Source organism: Engystomops pustulosus, chromosome 3 (genome assembly GCF_040894005.1).
Source record: "Engystomops pustulosus chromosome 3, aEngPut4.maternal, whole genome shotgun sequence".
Lineage (NCBI taxonomy): Eukaryota > Metazoa > Chordata > Amphibia > Anura > Leptodactylidae > Engystomops > Engystomops pustulosus.
Genome location: NC_092413.1, coordinates 107,636,159 through 107,653,187, shown reverse-complemented (window position 1 = coordinate 107,653,187; position 17,029 = coordinate 107,636,159). Strand labels below are relative to the sequence as shown.

General features: G+C 38.4%; 1 protein-coding gene across 3 annotated transcripts in view; it reads right to left on the bottom strand.

The window, feature by feature from the left end:
* The window catches only part of HS3ST5 (heparan sulfate-glucosamine 3-sulfotransferase 5), a 169,151-nt gene that overhangs the window by 86,395 nt on the left and 65,727 nt on the right, over positions 1 to 17,029 (bottom strand). For 2 of the 3 annotated variants that reach the window (XM_072141744.1, XM_072141745.1), the window contains exon 2: positions 12,309 to 12,481. The exons of the other annotated variant lie outside the window; for it this stretch is intronic. The gene's annotated coding sequence lies outside the window, so the exon portion shown is untranslated. The remainder of the gene's footprint in view (positions 1 to 12,308; positions 12,482 to 17,029) is intronic. 3 annotated transcript variants of the gene reach the window in all.

Below are 17,029 nucleotides of genomic sequence, written 5' to 3'. Positions count from 1 at the left end.
AATTTATAGCAATGATAAAGAATGCATGAAATATTTATATACCCTGTTAATTACAAATACAAATTGTATCTGTGCCGAAGTGATTAGAAAGCATTGCCGGGCTCTGTAGCCGCTAGATATTGTTTTGCATTTCTTTTGCAGAGCTGCATCTTAAAAAATGGACTTTAATTATGTAGGCAATGGCTGGCAATTTTCTAAACTGTGATCTTACATGGTACCTTCAGGGGTTCCGGTTTTAATTTGAATGATCAGAACATCTGCTAACATTGAGGAGAGCTGGCTTGGAAACAGCACAAAACAATGGCAGTATTAACCAGATGGAAATCACCATGTCATTAACAATAGAAATGATCCAGTGGCAGCCAGACACATTGTAGCAATATCATTTGTCAGGAACCTTATTGAAAATAGTGATTGTAAAATAATATTCTTAGAACGGCTACAAGCCTCACCAGAAATGACATTCACACTTCAGCACCCAAGCTTCCATGGATCAAAACTCAAACCAAAACGTTTTTTTTTCCTACTGCCTGAAGACAAAAACAGCGTGTTCTTTCGAGTGTAATTCCATAGTGTGAAATAGGAGCTGGAAGTCACATTTAAGGTCATTATAGATAGCAACACAATGTCAAAAGAAGCAATCCTAAAATATGTTAAGTGCCTGACAGTAGCTACAAAACTAATGCTTGGCCCCAATGTAATGAATGGATATATTTTACAATTATACATGTAATACCACCATTAGGAGTAATAAGGCATGCAATGTATGGCCATTTTATTTCTATATCCCCCGTATCATCATTACATGGCTCATACCAGTCATCTGTTAATTCTGCTCTTAAAATATAATTGTATCTAATCTGCATTATAATGAGGTGCGCTGCTTTGTAGTGTTATAGCCTCTTGTCATCAACAGTGTTTTTTTTCGATGTGTGACTGACAGTCTGACACATGTAGGGCTGCTAATTTATGTAGCTGAAACACATGAGAAGTTTACCAGATTATACCAGGCTTCTAAAAGTCTTCAGATGATCTCTAGAAATATGCTAGCGTCACTAGAAAATATTATATGATGTTGAGATATGAACAAATCATTAAAATTCTAGTTTCTTTTAATTGTCATATTCAAGATTTTCTACCATCTATTGTCATATTCATATTCTATGAAACATTTCTATCTGTCAGCAGCAGGTTATAGAACAGAGGAACCTAAGCAGATGTATATATATATCATTTTATAGGAAAAGTTTTTGTATCACCTGTCATTTATTTAAATGCTTGCTTTATGTGGCTAGGAGTCCAGTGGGTGGTTCTATTCAGTGATTGAAAGAGTTTTCTATAAGATTGTGACCACATCTGTCAATTTCAGTTAATTATAAGGACCCCCGTTGGAAACCCCTTCATTGAAAGGAGAAGGAAGGGTGGTGGAAAAATCCAGATTCTGCTTGGAAGAATAGTACACAAATTTCATGAAGGATAATATTATTGGCAATAGGAGGGGATTTAACAGAATGGTCTAAAAGCAGAAATGTTCTAGTCGTTCATGGCAACCAATCAGAGCACAGCTTTCATTTTCCCACGACGGTTTCTAAAATGAGAGTTTGCGATGGGCAATCTCTCCCTGTGTTTTGCTAAGATATTAAAATGCTGAAAAGGGGAAATATACATATGTGTATAGTTTATGTATAAAATACATGAAATTGTTTATAGCTTTATAAAAAGCCTTTATTATAGTCTAAAATATTCTTCATTGCGGAGCATAGTCAGGTGGTGATACATCTTCATAGTTATTGGCTGAACGCTTAGGCACAAGCTATGACTTTCTTCCTTACAAAGGCACCAGATTGTTTAGCTGAGTGTGTTCTGAATGAGATGAGAAGCCAATGTCAGACCCCTCCGGTAGCAGCTTATAGCCTTGACAACAGAAGGTTCCAGCAGGTTTAAAGCTAGAATATTAGCTTGCAACATTATACCTTGGGATAGCTGACAGGCCCTCATTCACTTAATATTGGTTCTGCTGACATCTGTGTGTCTGACTGACTTTCCTTTATCTGTATAGGGACCTAACATGTTTTCGCTCACATTGGCCAATGTGGTTGGAAGAAGTAAAGAGCTTGAAATCTTTAAGACTTTCCAAAAAAATAAGAACTGATGATGGTGTTTTTTTTCAGAAACCGTTATTGGAAATCTTTGTCAAAAAGTTTGCATAAAAACGCCTAGGTAATTGTTTGTTAAATTGACTGGTGGATCAAAATATGTATGTGGATAACAATAAATAGTGGGATCATTTTTTCTTCTATTTGTAAGCGTCACTTATTGTCTATTTGTAAATAATACCAATAACAGACAAAGTCTTGAGACAACTGGAGAACATAAAGCTATGTACGATTATTAACAGAAACATATTTTATTTCCTTACCTGCCATATATGGTAACTACTGCTACTACATAGGATGCAGCTGGAACCCATACATAAAGCAAAATTTGCAAAGCTTTACTAACTATAGAATTTGGTGCCTATGAAAAAATCATACTGCATTATTCATGTGGGTGTCTACGTAGGTGAGGGCATTATACTGAACACCCCAGCCTCGTGCTAGATCTACTCTGCATTCATTAAACACTGTTATTTTGTCCTGTGAAACAATATAAAATGTGGAATGGAAATGCAATTGATCCAGTAGGATATGAAGAAATTGTCTGACTGTAAGCCAGCAGAGCAATGCATCAACCTCAGGAATATGTGAAACTCAATTACAATGTAACTGAAAGTAAACCCTGATGATTGTTGAAATGGATCAAATTTTAATTTTAAATCCAGATTATGAAGTGGTTATATGTGGCTCCTGGGAAGCGCAATTGTATGGGATGTTAGCATTTATCAAACAAAGAGGTTCAACACAAAGACATTTAAAGCGTCATGTGTTACCTCTGATTCATGCTGAGACAAATGTATCTATGCATATCAATCAATCATAGTTCATGCCCAATGCTTCTTGTAAAGATAAGGCTACATTCTTATTGCATCTTTTGGACACGTTTAGCATGTACCCCAAAAAAACTCCTCATGTAAATGCTGAATGTGTCCATAGGTTTAAAATGGCAGGCGGAGACTTTTCTCCTGCTTAGTATATAAGTTTTGTCCAGCAAGAAACACTGGATGAAAAAGCCAAAACAGGAGGAATGTTTTGGCTGTAGTGCACAGTATGATTCAGAAGACGGTAAAAAAAACCCCCATAAGATGGACACCAATTATCCAAAGTTAGTGGAAAAACTCCTTCTAACTCCAAATGTGGCAATCAGAAGAATTTCTGGTTCAACATTTCCTTCCAAATAAGTGTTGAGGCTTCAACTAGAATATAAAAGGACTGAGGAGGTTAGGAAATTCTGAAATTGCCCTATTCAAGTAAGTTTGGGCAGTGGCTTAACTTGAAGCTGAAGGGCCCCAGTGCAAAGTGTGTGCAACTCCTCCGACTATCATCTATGGTTTATAGTAATAGTCTTCTCATATGGGAAAGTGTCACCTTATGGGCCCCCAAACCCTCCAGGGCCCAGTTGCGACAGCACCCGCTACACCCCTGAGTATAGATGTTGTATAGCTTTCTGAATAGTGGGTGATTGAAGGTGTTCTGTAAGAGCTGTTTAACACTGTTAAAAAGTCACAGAAGATGGATTCCACTGATGTAATAGTAATATGAAGACAACTTACTGTTGTTTTCATTAAATCTTTTGCTTTCTTTGATTTTTTTTTTCATTTGTTTAACTAGCTTGAATGGTTTTGTTCATAGAGTGATTCCGTTTGCAGAATACTCCTGTCATTTGTGTAGACAATGTTGCCAAGAAGGGAAGAGCCTATTCAGCATGTAGCCCATATGCTTGCAGTAAACTACACAGAGACACCTGCATGCAATAGATACACTCATTTCACTGTGATATTTTCATTGTAATTAACATTTACACGCAGACAACGTGAACATTCTCCCTCCATTTAAAATGCAAAATAATGAAATTGTGATAATATGAATACATTTTACGACAAAAAGAGGAACTATTATCTCAGACAACATAATTCATTGACAGTTTCAATCACCGACATGGGAACCTGTTGTATCTAGGCCATTATCTACCCTAATAAAGCCTGATTGGCACATTATTTGCCTCACTGCAAATGCAACAGTATACAGGCAGTCCCTGGGTTACGTACAAGATAGTTTCTATAGATTTGTTCTTCAGTTGAATTTGTATGTAAGTCGGAACTGTATACTTTATAATTGTATCCCCAGCCAAATTTGTTTTGGTCTCTGTGACAATTGGATTTTAAAAATGTTGGATTGTCATAAGAACCAGGATGAACAATAAAACTTAATTGCAAATATCTTTGATAACTGTTATAGCTGTTTATTGTATCCTAAGGCTTAAGTACATTAAATTACCAACAACCAGAGGTCAGTTATATAGGGGTTGTCTGTAAGTCGGGTGTTCTTAAGTAGGGGATCACCTGTCACATTGTAACAGTAAATCATATACTAGGTGTTTACATAGTTTACTAGTATATGTCACCCAGTTAATCACAATAGGATAGAAAAGGATGTAGCTTTAGGCCCCTTTCACACTTGCGTTTTCCACGTGAAAGTTCTGTGCATGCTTTTGACGTTCTAAACTCGCATTGCACTCTTTCCCATTGTTTTTAATGGGCTTGTTCTTATTTGCATTTTTTCACCCCCGTCAAAATCACACATTGCTCTACTCTTGCACACGCTTGCCCCATTCAAGTCTGTGGAGACGCATCAAAAACTCATTGCGAACAATGCGAGTGCAATGTGTTTTACATGGATGGGTTGCTAGGTGATGTGAAAAAAGGCAGGAAGAGGCATGTGGGTACCAATTAAAGAATCATTTGAAACAAGTACATAAAAAAGACACACGAAAATGCAGTACAAATGCAGAAATACGTGCGTGAAAAACGCTAACAACTGACCAAAATTGCGGGCAAAAACATCAGTTTTTCAGGTTCACAGTCTAAGGGAGCCTGGCGCTGCGGTTAAGATTGGCTCCCCCCCCCCCACTCCACACCTCAGTGAAAGTTGCTGACAACATTACCACCCCTTTTACCACCAGCTGACAAGTGAAGACTTCCCTCACTGACACTGTGTGAATGTCACTAAGCATGCTGGGTATTGTCATAGTTATTACCATAGTCAGTGACACCAGTACTGATCAGACACTGGTAGAAGTTGCATCTACTTCCTCAAAATGGGATACATGACTCCTTGGCTAATTGCTGCAGAATCTTAATGAGAACAAATACCCCTAATAATTTATTAAAATGTTTAGTATACAGTCTCCTACTTAATTAATTTAAATATATACAGCCCTGCCAAAAGTCAATGAAATAATGTAGAGTGCCACTTATATTACATAAATCTCCACTACCACCAAATTTATTATATGCAGCAATTCTTCATAAATGAAATTTATTTTATATTGCGTCCCTCTAAAATATTGATATTATATGATGTGGCAGATCATGTACACATCTTTAGCCGGGGCTGCAATGTGACTACAGGAGAACAGTATACAGAAAAACTCTGAAGCATTGCTCTCATTTATTAAATTGTATCCCTCTCAGATACAATTATTTTAGTCCCATTTAAAAATAGTACTTCAGTAGAATCAAAAAGGAGAGGCAGAGACTGCACGGGCACAGCTAGCACCAAGCTCGGACGGCACAGCACAATAGTGATGACGGATGGGTACGGAGGCATATACTTTCAACTGTGGTTGTGCTCAGACTTCCAAGTGTCACAAGTAGAATGCACAAGAAGGAGAAAAACAAAGAGGCACTCACCGATGGTGTAAACTATCTTCTTTATTCATATAACAGGTACAGAGGGAGGCACGCAGTGTCGCTAAGCCGACGGGCCGTTTCGCGCCACACACGGCCTGTCGGCTTAGCGGCACTGTTTACACCATCGGTGAGTGCCACTTTGTTTTTCTCCTTCTTGTAAAAATAGGACTTCAATGGCTTATTCTAGCCACATTGGGGCACATTTATCAATCAGTCTGAAAGTCAGAATATTTCCAGTTGCCCATGGCAACCAATCACAGCTCAGCTTTCATTTTACCAGTGCTCATGAATATTTTAAAGGGGAGCTGTGATTGGTTTCCATGGGCAACTAGAAATATTCTGATTTTCAGACAGCTTGATAAATCTGCCCCATTGAGTATGATTATCAATCCTGTGGAAAAGTGGATACTGGATGGAGCATAAGCAGACCGCTTAGTGGACCAGTTGCAATTGCAATCTCTGTGACCCTTGTAGATATTCCACTTATGGAAGATAACATTATAATTTCAGTTTTCTGGTCTTCAGAGCTTTAGTATCAAATTGGTGGTGGACACCCAGATCACATACTGATCAGCTATTAGGCCAGCCCATAGTGCAAGAATACTGCCGCTCCTTCTGCTTCTGGCTATAGGGACAACAGATGATATGCTTGAACGTAGAACCTATGTGTGAGATATGTGGATTAATGATTTATTTAGCCACTTACTTTACCGTTTACTGCAACACACAGCAGTGCCATCTCCTTAATATCATTATTTTAATAGGACAGTCCTGTGTCGGAAAAGCGTACTCCACCAGATACTCATTCCCTGTCATGAAACTAGTTTTTTTTATTTTATAAGATGGCTTGGGGATTTAGACATTGATGATTTTATCCATTGGATAGGCCACTAATATTAGAATGCAAGGAGTCTCACATCAGTGACCCTGATTAATTAATGAGTAGTTTTGGTGCTAAAGTATACAGTGTACAGCGCTAGAAGCAGACAGCCCCACCTTTTTAGTAGTGGTCAATTTATGCACTTTTCTTCATATAGGAGAAAATGTGCATTTGCCAGCAAACACCTTTGAAGGGAACCTGTCACCAGGGAACTCATTTTAACTAAAGACAGGTTGCAGTAGCCCATTACACTTGCATTACAAAGGTGTCTTTGTTTCCCTTCTGAGCATTTTCATTACTATATAATTGTGTGTTCTAACTTACCTGGTTTACTGCCAGAATCCTGTGTTGAGTCCTGGGTTTGCTTTGGTTTGGATGCATTAAAAAAAAACAAAAAAACATGTCACTTGTCTGTACTGCTAAATCTCTCCTCCTCTCAGCACCATCCTCAGCTCTCTGCTCCTGTACAACTCCTCCCTCTCCCAGTGATGTCATCTCACCAGACTGTGAGCTTTTTCCCTGTGTGAGTGAAGGAGCAGGTGGTAGGAATTGTACAGGAGCACAAAGGTGGGGGCTGAGAGATGAGGAGTGATTGAGCAGCGCAGACAAGTTACAAATGCATCCAATCAAAGCATACCCCGGACTCAACACTGGATTCTGGTAGACAGCCAGGTAAGTTAAAACACACAATTATACTGTAATGAAAATGCTCAGTGGAGACGCAAAAACACCTTTCTAATGGCGGTGTTATAAGCTTTTACAAACCTGTCTTTCGTCAAAATAAGGTCCCTGGTGACAGGTTCCCTTTAAGTACTCACTGCTGCAAAACAGCATTGCAAGCATTGTTCATTACATATAGTACCTGTAAATATATCATTTTAAAAAGGGCACATTGTGGTGAACTGCTAATTTATAATAAAAATCATTACATTTTCCAAGTAAAGTATTCACTAGACTGAAACTAATCATTGGCCTCTGACAGTGCCTATTTTATCTAATACATAGAATGTATTACCAGCAGCTGTAAATATATTAATATAAAGCTGTCACTGAAAGCCTCATTAACTTGCCAGCATTTCAACTGCATTGAGCCTCCTTTCCCAATCTACATTAATTTGGTCAGATAGGTTTATCATTGAGACAGTTTCAATTTCCAGTTTCCATCAGGTGGTGAGAATTAGAAGTACACGTAATAATTACAGAGCTACTATTTTAGTTCCCAATAATGTGCTGTCAGTATATGAATGAATCCGCGCCCCAGCCAGCAGGACAGGCCAGCTCTCAAAAACATCAAGCAGTCCAAAGCTGGAGCCAAATCTTTCACTAGTATCAGCTGTTTGCCTGAAGACGTAGGTGGAATGTCCCAAGCTTGTTTTTTCCTTTACATTAGCCACTGTACTGTCTTTCTTCTATACCAGTTTTAGATTTCAGTTTTTACTTAGTTCCCTTGAGACAAGACTTTAAAATGCTTCAAAAAAAATTCTGCCTGTGATTTTTCGGTAGAATCATCTAGTCAATATCTTATTTTCTTTCATCTTTTGATCATGTGTAAGGTTGCAGATATCTTTTATTAATGCAATGTTTGACTCATTGGCCCAGATCTATTATTCTAGCTGCGCCAGTTTTCTATTGTACTTTGCACTGAAAAGAATGTCCTTGGAGCTTGCACATGTATTTAAGTAGTTTTCATGCCGACAAGACAGAAAAATGTGCACCTAAAGGGGCGTGTTGTGCTTAGAGTATGCGACACATTTAATACACCGACTCAACAGAATTGTGTTGCAGGCTGTATATTAACCCCTTCCCGCTGCTGCAGCCCTTTTTCACTTTTTGGGCTTTCATTTTTCACTCCCCACCTTCAAAAATCTATAATTTTTTTATTTTTCCATGTACAGAGCTGTGTGATGGCTTGTTTTCTGCATAACAAATTGCACTTCAAAATGGTGTTATTTAAAATTCCATGCCGTGTACTGGGAAGCGGAAAAGAAATTCCAAAATGCAGGGAAATTGGTGAAAAAAACGCTGTTTTGCGCCGTTTTCTTGTGGGCTTGGATTTTACTGATTTCACTGTACGCCCCAAATGACATGTTTTATTTCTTTTTTGGGTCTGTACGATCAGGGGGATACCAAATTTGTATAGGTTTTATAATGTTTTCATACATTTACAAAAATTAAAACCTGTACAATATTTTTTTATGCCTTTGTGTACAGAGCCGTGGGTCATGTCATATTTTGCGACTTTTGAAGAAGTTTTTAATGCTACCATTTTTGGGGCTGTACAACCTTTTGAGCAGTTTATATTTTTTTTAAAATGGCAAAAAAGTGGCACTCACACTATTTTTTATAAATCTGGGCCATTATGTGCCAGTATGCATTAGACATTCCTTAGATCAAGGAAGCAATTGTATTTGTGTCCTAGCTTCATTGTCTTGTGCTATTATATTTGCTAACCTTGGGGGATCTGATCACTCACTGGTTTATTCTGTAGCTGTGATTTCTCTGTGGCCTGGGGTGTGGTTAAACATTTAAAACCTGAAAGGAGGATCCACCACAATTGACATGCTGCAGATTCAAACCCAAAGCACAACCTAACCAACCCATGTGCTATGCTGTGACAAAATTGCTGCAGGTCAGCCACCATTGATGATTTTTCAAGGGATTCCATCTGCATTTTACATACCCCTGGACTATTTTTTTGGCTGTCAACTACTGGGACAGTTTGTGACCATTACTTAAGTTAAAAAGTATATTCATAAATACAAAAATAATGGTCAACCACTACTCTAGTTTACACTGGTATAAATCAAAATATCATAAGGGCCTCTTTAACCCTTTAACGCCGAAGCCACTTTTCACCTTCCTGACACGCCCATTTTTTCAAATCTGCCCTGTGTCACTATAAATGGTTATAACTTTGAAATGCTTTAACATATCCAAGTGTCCAACATATCCAAAATTGTTTTCTCGTGACACATTGTACTTCATGTCAGTTGAAAAATTTTGGTGGTATGTTTTGCATTTATTTATGATAAAATCAGATAAAATAACAGCAAAAAAACTTCATAACTAACAACTTCCGAATGTCTACTTTAGATGGACATGGTTTTTTATGCATACTCTTATTTTTGTAAGATGTTATGGGCCTTTGAACGTTAGGTGCAATTTTTCACATTTTCATAAAAAACGCAAAATCCTGCTATTGAAGGACTTGCTCACTTTGAGAGGCCTAAATAAAAGTAAAACCCCATAAATGACCCCATTATAGAAACTACCCCCCTCAACGTATGTAAAACAACTTTTATGAAGTTTGTTAACCCTTTAATTGTTTTACAGGGGTTAAAACAAAATAAAATACAATTTTGAAAGTAAATTTTTTTTGGCTAAATTAATGTGTTTTTCAAAAAATGTACAAATTTTCAGTAGATAAAATACAAAAACGCTCCACAAAATTTGATACCCAATCTCTCCCGTGTATAATAATGCCCCATATGTGGTGGTAACCTGCTGTATGGGCACACGCCAGGGCATCGAAGGTAAGCTGCGCAGTTCAGAGCTGATTATGCATTGTCACTTTTTATTGGCTATACAATCTTTATATTTTTGGCAATTTGGACATTTTAAGGGCTTATTTTTTGCGACATGAGATGCACTTTACAAATATTTCATTTTAGTGTGTCATTGATGAGCTTATTGATGAGATTTTATTAACTCTTGAATGTATGGGTGAAAAGAAAATTGTCAATTTGGTTTCCTTTATTTTTTTATTTTTTGCGGGTCGTACACCGTACACTAAAAATACTATATTATCTTTATTCTACAGATCACTACGATTACGATGATACCTCATTTATATAGTTTCATTTAGTTTCGCCATCTTTTCGGAGACCTAACTTTAATATTTTTTGGTTAACAGAGCTAGTTTATGGCTTATTTTGGCTTTATTTATTTATTTTGGCGCACATAACTTTTTTTGAACACTTTTTAGGACATTTTTGTGAAAAGATTTTATGAAAAATGTACCTTTTTGGCGAGTTTTTAATGGTTTCTTTTTACGGCATTTACCAAGCGGGCCCAATAATGTTTCTTATTGTACGGATTGTTATGGACGCGCCGATACCAAATATGTGGGGTTTTTGGTGATTTTGTGGTTTTTTTACTTTATTACATGTGTATAGGGAATGTTTGTGTTTAGTGGACTTTAACTTTATTTAATTAATTATTTTTATTAAAAAATGTTTAATGTTTTTAACTGTTTTTATTCACTTTTACAGGTTAGCTTGAACAAGCGATCCACTGATCGCTTGCGTCTTTTTCCAGCCTTATATACTATGATACTATGATATAGCCGACACCTGCAGCTTGTGGCACCGGCTCCGTTAGTTTCAAACTCCTTGAAACTAAATTTTCTATTTAATCATTATTATTATTATACAACAGAATTACCCAAACATAAAGTATAGATAGAAGACATTACTACAATAGTTTAATATACTTCAGTGGGTTTCAACATCACATTTGCATGTGTACAGTAAGAAAATCATCCCAAAACTGTTCTACTGCAGAATGTGTTCTATGGCAGCTCTAAAATGCTTGCAACTAAAATTAGTTTGAACCATTTTACTGTCTGTGCACTGATGGCAAGACACCTGCTGAGAGTAAGACTAGAAAATTATTGTAATCTGCCTTCCCAAACTGATTAAGCGATAGGCACAGTCGAAATCTGTAGACTACAAACATGCGTAAATTGCTTCCTGCTGCTTTAAATTCCTGTTTTGTCTCTGCTCCTATGTATAAGACCACCATCGCTTGACTCAAGTAATGCAGAAGTCATACATGAAGATGAAATTATCAAGATGAACTTTAGAACATCGGGATACAATCCTTACAGTGAATACAAGCACAAAAACAGCAATTTGATAGAAATCACTCATCTGGTATTCTATTACATGAACAATATACTGTATTACACAATTAATCATAGCAAAATAATTCATAACCCCACTGACTACAATAGGACTGACATAAAATGAAGAAAATGAGGGACACAAACAGCTCCAATTGCTGTTAAATAGTAATGATGAAACAACTCTCACCTCAATGTATAGACATTTATTGTCTGAAGTGGACACCCCCCCATCCCTTTCTGTAACAAACATAAATATAACATTGAAAGATTTTTTCAACATATGTGATTTTTTTTTTTGCACATGCACAATTGAATACTGGTTAACCAGATGTGATAACTCAGTTTGTAGTATTTGTTAACACAGGAACCTGCTCCTATTGTCTGTTAACTAAATGATGTTAAACAGTGCTACATCTGTAACTTAGTCCACTTGCAATTGGACTTCTGTAGGTAAAAATATTATATATTCTAAAAAGACACTAATATAAGGTAACCTGGACTACTAAAATACATTTACAATATTAGGCTTTAAATTGTTGATGTACAACAACTTTGAGTTCAAAGGGAATGTTTAGTAACATCAGAATTTATGTCAAACTCAGAAAAATGTTGCTGCATTAATGCAATCCATTATACACAACAATGCCATCCATTACCTAGTTCCATTAACTAACCTTTGTGTTCTTCTGTGCATCCAGACAACCCTGCTCATCTGAATAGGATCAACGGAAATCAGTTTTCATTCATCTTTCATTCATTGACTGTTACGTAAGGTCGCCTTTGTTCAATGGGGTTTTTATAGGACATTTTTCTATGAAATGAAGTGAAGCTCTTATATTCAGGAAATCTGTGAAATGACATACATTGTTATTGTAATCGATTTGCATGTGTTGCCAAAGAATCAGCAAGAGCTAAAATGTTGAATAATGTTTCATAACATACTGAAAAGTGTTGAATATTGTTAAAGCCATGTTCATACCAACATTGGTCTGGCATATGTTTTGAAGGCATGGGTCTCCATTTACTTACCGCACGGACCTGTGTTTAATGTACCCTATAATACAGTACCAAATTCTAAGACCCCTAATGACTGTCTGGCAAAAAAAAAAACATGTTGGGTCCTAGGGTCTAAAGTGACAGTAGAGCAGGAGCTAGAATAGCGGAAGTTAGCTCAGACAGTCCAGAAACCACTCAGCCACCTAGTGACTAGTGTGCAATTGTCTGAGGGCATCATGTAGCCACTTCGAACCAAGTGGGAAAAGGACAACATACACTAGGTCTGCAGCTTGACTATCTAGCTATATGAATATAGCACATAATATGAAAATATCATTCAGCTGTCTGTCAGTAACCCAGTGGGGATGTGACTAACCATATACACATTTCTCCACTGTGAATTTTATGATTTGTACTTTGTCACAACATCAGAGTGGTTCCATCTCACACTGATGCGCTGTCAGCCTAATATGCAGTAATCTAGGTGAAGTGTAGCACCAATCACTCCTATACACTATTGCCTCTAGCGAGTGTAACAAAGTAATAGAAGAAAGAATGTATTTAAAGAGAAATAATTGCTATGTTTTAATTTCCAATACAATATCTCCACTAAAAGTGAACCTAAGCAACGTAGACAATGGAGCTGGAAGAAAAGGTCTATTCTCTTTGTAGTGGGCCAGGAAACGGAAGGTCAGGTCTTATTCAAACTGAATAGTGTCAAGGATGCCTCCGCGATCCATGTCACGGATCACGGGCACACCCGTGCCCCTCTCTGTACCGCTGCCATGGTCCCCGCTCCAAACTCACCTTTCCACCCTCCTGCTCCCGTTTGGCCTTGCCCGTGTGTGTCCCTGCTCCCTAGGGATCCTGGGATTTAAAGGGCCAGCGCACCGCTGATTGGCGCTGGTACTTCCGGGATAACCCTGCCGGTTCTTTGAGCTACTTAGCCATAGTGAAAGCTTCCTGTTCTCTCTACGTTGTTCCTTGTTCCTGCTCTGCTGAATTCCTGTTGTGACCTTGGCCCTGACCTTTAACTTCTGCATCTCTGCCACCTGCCCTGACTTTCTGCCTGTACCTGACCTCGAGCCTGGACTCCGATTCTGTACCACGACCTTGGCTGCCACCACAGGCTAGTGGTACCTGTGGAACAACCTGGTGTCACCCTGCCACAGCAAACCATCCCACACATACTAAAATACATAATATTAAATTTCTGTTTTTGGAGTTATATAAGGGTTTGTATTTTAAGGATTATATATATTTTTAGGGTTACTATATAGCTGAAATTTTATTAACTCTTATCCTATGATTTATTTAATTGATGACGAACATATTAATATTTTCTGAGCTATACTTTATATTGTAATCATAAATGCAGATGACTTTTTAAACACTTTTTTGTCTTTTGACACAACATGACCAGTGTGTTTTTGAATTAATATGAAATCAATTTTCATGTACAAATTTTTATGGATGGAGCCATACTAAATATTTGTTATGGTTTATAACGGTACTTTTCATATATTATCATACAATAGACAACCCATTACGTGTTGTTGTCAATTACACTTGTGGCTTCTAAGGGGTTCCATTTTCTAAAATCCTCCTTAATGTCGCACATATTGTGCAATAATACATTACACATTTTCTAATATAATGAAAATAAATAAATTAATTATCCTTTACTTATTTTTGTGTCAAACCACAGAGGTTAAAAACAATCTTTATAAATGTTGGAAAAAACATGCAGTATCCAATATTACATAAAATATGAAAACACTGGAACATATTTTTTTACTATACGGTTTGACACCTGCTTTTAAAGAGCTTGTCTAGGCAAGCCTGTGGTTGACTTTGTATGTAATGATAATAATTAGTGCCCTTCAATTAACCCACCCTGATAAAGAAGCATATCGTGTGGTAAACAGAGAGGTGTAAACTGTGTAGTCTGTAATCAACAGGTCATGAGAGAAGCATTCCGAAAATAGAGAAAGAAATACAATGTTACAGATGTGTCTAGATGACATTAATGGAGAGTTATTGAGGTGGGAATGTAAGATGCAGTATCACCAATGACACCAGCTTAGTTTTGTATCATGGTAAGTGATAGGGATTTTTATGCAGGGCCCCAACAGCCCTCTTGACTTTTGTAAGGTGAGTCCTAATTAACCATTTCATAGTTGTCCTGGTACCAGGAACTTCAACACAAAACTAAGACAGGTCAATCTCTTAGTGTATGTCAAGATAAATATCTCAAAATGCATAATATCACAGACAGAAGAGTCATCAAAGGGGCGTGAATAGTATACTGAAAAATTATTGGTCATCAGCACATTCTGGGAAAAAAGTTAATTAATTGTGCTCAGTTCTCAGGGACCTTGTACACAGATATTGTTTATATTATCAAAAGCTACAAAAAGTGCTGAGAATGTCTCTAGAAGATAAACAGCAAGATAAGAAGGAGAGCAATTATGTATAACAAGTGTCAGGGAGAAATCCTTACAGGCAGACTTTAAATAAAAAAAGAACTGAAGTTTGAATTATGAATTTAACTGGACAAGGGTCAGGGAACCTGTCTGCTGTATCTAAGATGGCGGACAGTAGTCAAGATGGCGTCCGAAACCAGTGCGATCTCCTTAACAGTAAGCATGTTCACTTCTATACCAGGAGATGTTTTGCACAAGGCAAATGTGAACTGGTTCTATTTTCAGTACTTTTGACATGTTGAAAAATATAAAATAGAAACATTTTCCAGCTGAGTGTTTTTCCCATTTGAACCAAGGGCTTTCTATGCAAAACTCCAGCAATGAGAATCAACTGATCACGAGCAGTCTCTTCAAATAGCAGATTGGAAAGACAATAGTCAATAGTTAGATATCCAACAATCTGATATGTCCTGATTGTTAATATTTAGAGATGAGCGAGTATACTCGTCCGAGCTTGATGCTCGTTCGAGTATTAAGGTACTCGAAACGGCTCGTTGCTCGGACGAGTATTTCCCCTGCTCGAGATCGAGCATTTAATTAAAAAAACACAGTGAAGAACAATGAAGAATAGAATAAAAACAGTGAACACTGTGAACACAGGATCATTTAAGTGAAAAACACAGTAAAGAACACAGTGAAGAATAGATTACAGATGTTCGGCACATCTGCTTACTTGTCGGAAGATACGCGCGGAACGGTGCGAAAAAAATAGTATGTGAAGAACAATATATATTTGTGAAGAACACATTGAAGAACACGGTGAGCAGGACAGAGACACCGGGGAGCAGCACAGAGACACCGGGGAGCAGCACAGAGACACCGGGGAGCGGCACGGAGACATCGGGCAGTGGCACGGAGACATCGGGCAGCGGCACGGAGACATCGGGGCACGGAGCGGCACGGAGACATCGGGGAGACATCGGGGCACGGAGACATAGGGGCACGGAGACATCGGGGCACGGAGACATCGGGGCACGGAGACATCGGGGCACGGAGACATCGGGGCACGGAGACATAGGGGCACGGAGACATAGGGGCACGGAGACATAGGGGCACGGAGACATAGGGGCACGGTGACATCGGGGCACGGAGACATAGGGGCACGGAGACATAGGGGCACGGTGACATCGGGGCACGGAGACATCGGGGCACGGTGACATCGGGGCACGGTGACATCGGGGAGCGGCACGGAGACATCAGGCAGCGGCACGGAGACATCGGGGCACGGAGACATCGGGGCACGGAGACATCGGGGCACGGTGACATCGGGGCACGGAGACATCGGGGCACGGTGACATCGGGGCACGGTGACATCGGGCAGCGGCACGGAGACATCGGGCAGCGGCACGGAGACATCAGGGAGACTTCAGTGGAAGAAGAGCAGCGGATCCCGGGACAGCGTATCTCCCGACAAGTAAGCAGATGTGCCGAACATCTGCAATCTATTCTTCACTGCGTTTTTCACTTAAATGATCCTGTGTTCACTGTTTTTATTCTATTCTTCACTGTTCTTCACATCTGCTAACTTGTCGGGAGATAATATACGCGCGGAACAGTGAAGAATAGATTGCAGATGTTTGCATACATCTGCTAACTTATCAGAAGACATTCTTTTTCAATTAATTAACACATTTTATTCCCGAACCATGGTCCCTTTGAAAAATGCTCGAGTCTCCCATTGACTTCAATGGGGCTCGTTATTCGAGACGAGCACTCGAGCATCAGGAAAAGTTTGTCTCGAATAACGAGCACTCGAGCATTTTAGTGCTCGCTCATCTCTATTAATATTATAATGCATGTGAAAAACTCTTTAAAAGCTTTTTCACAGGACCAATTATTTACAGCCGAGCCACTAAAATGAAAAGAATCACATTGCACAGATTATAATCAAGTATGCATATGTTCATTTTGAT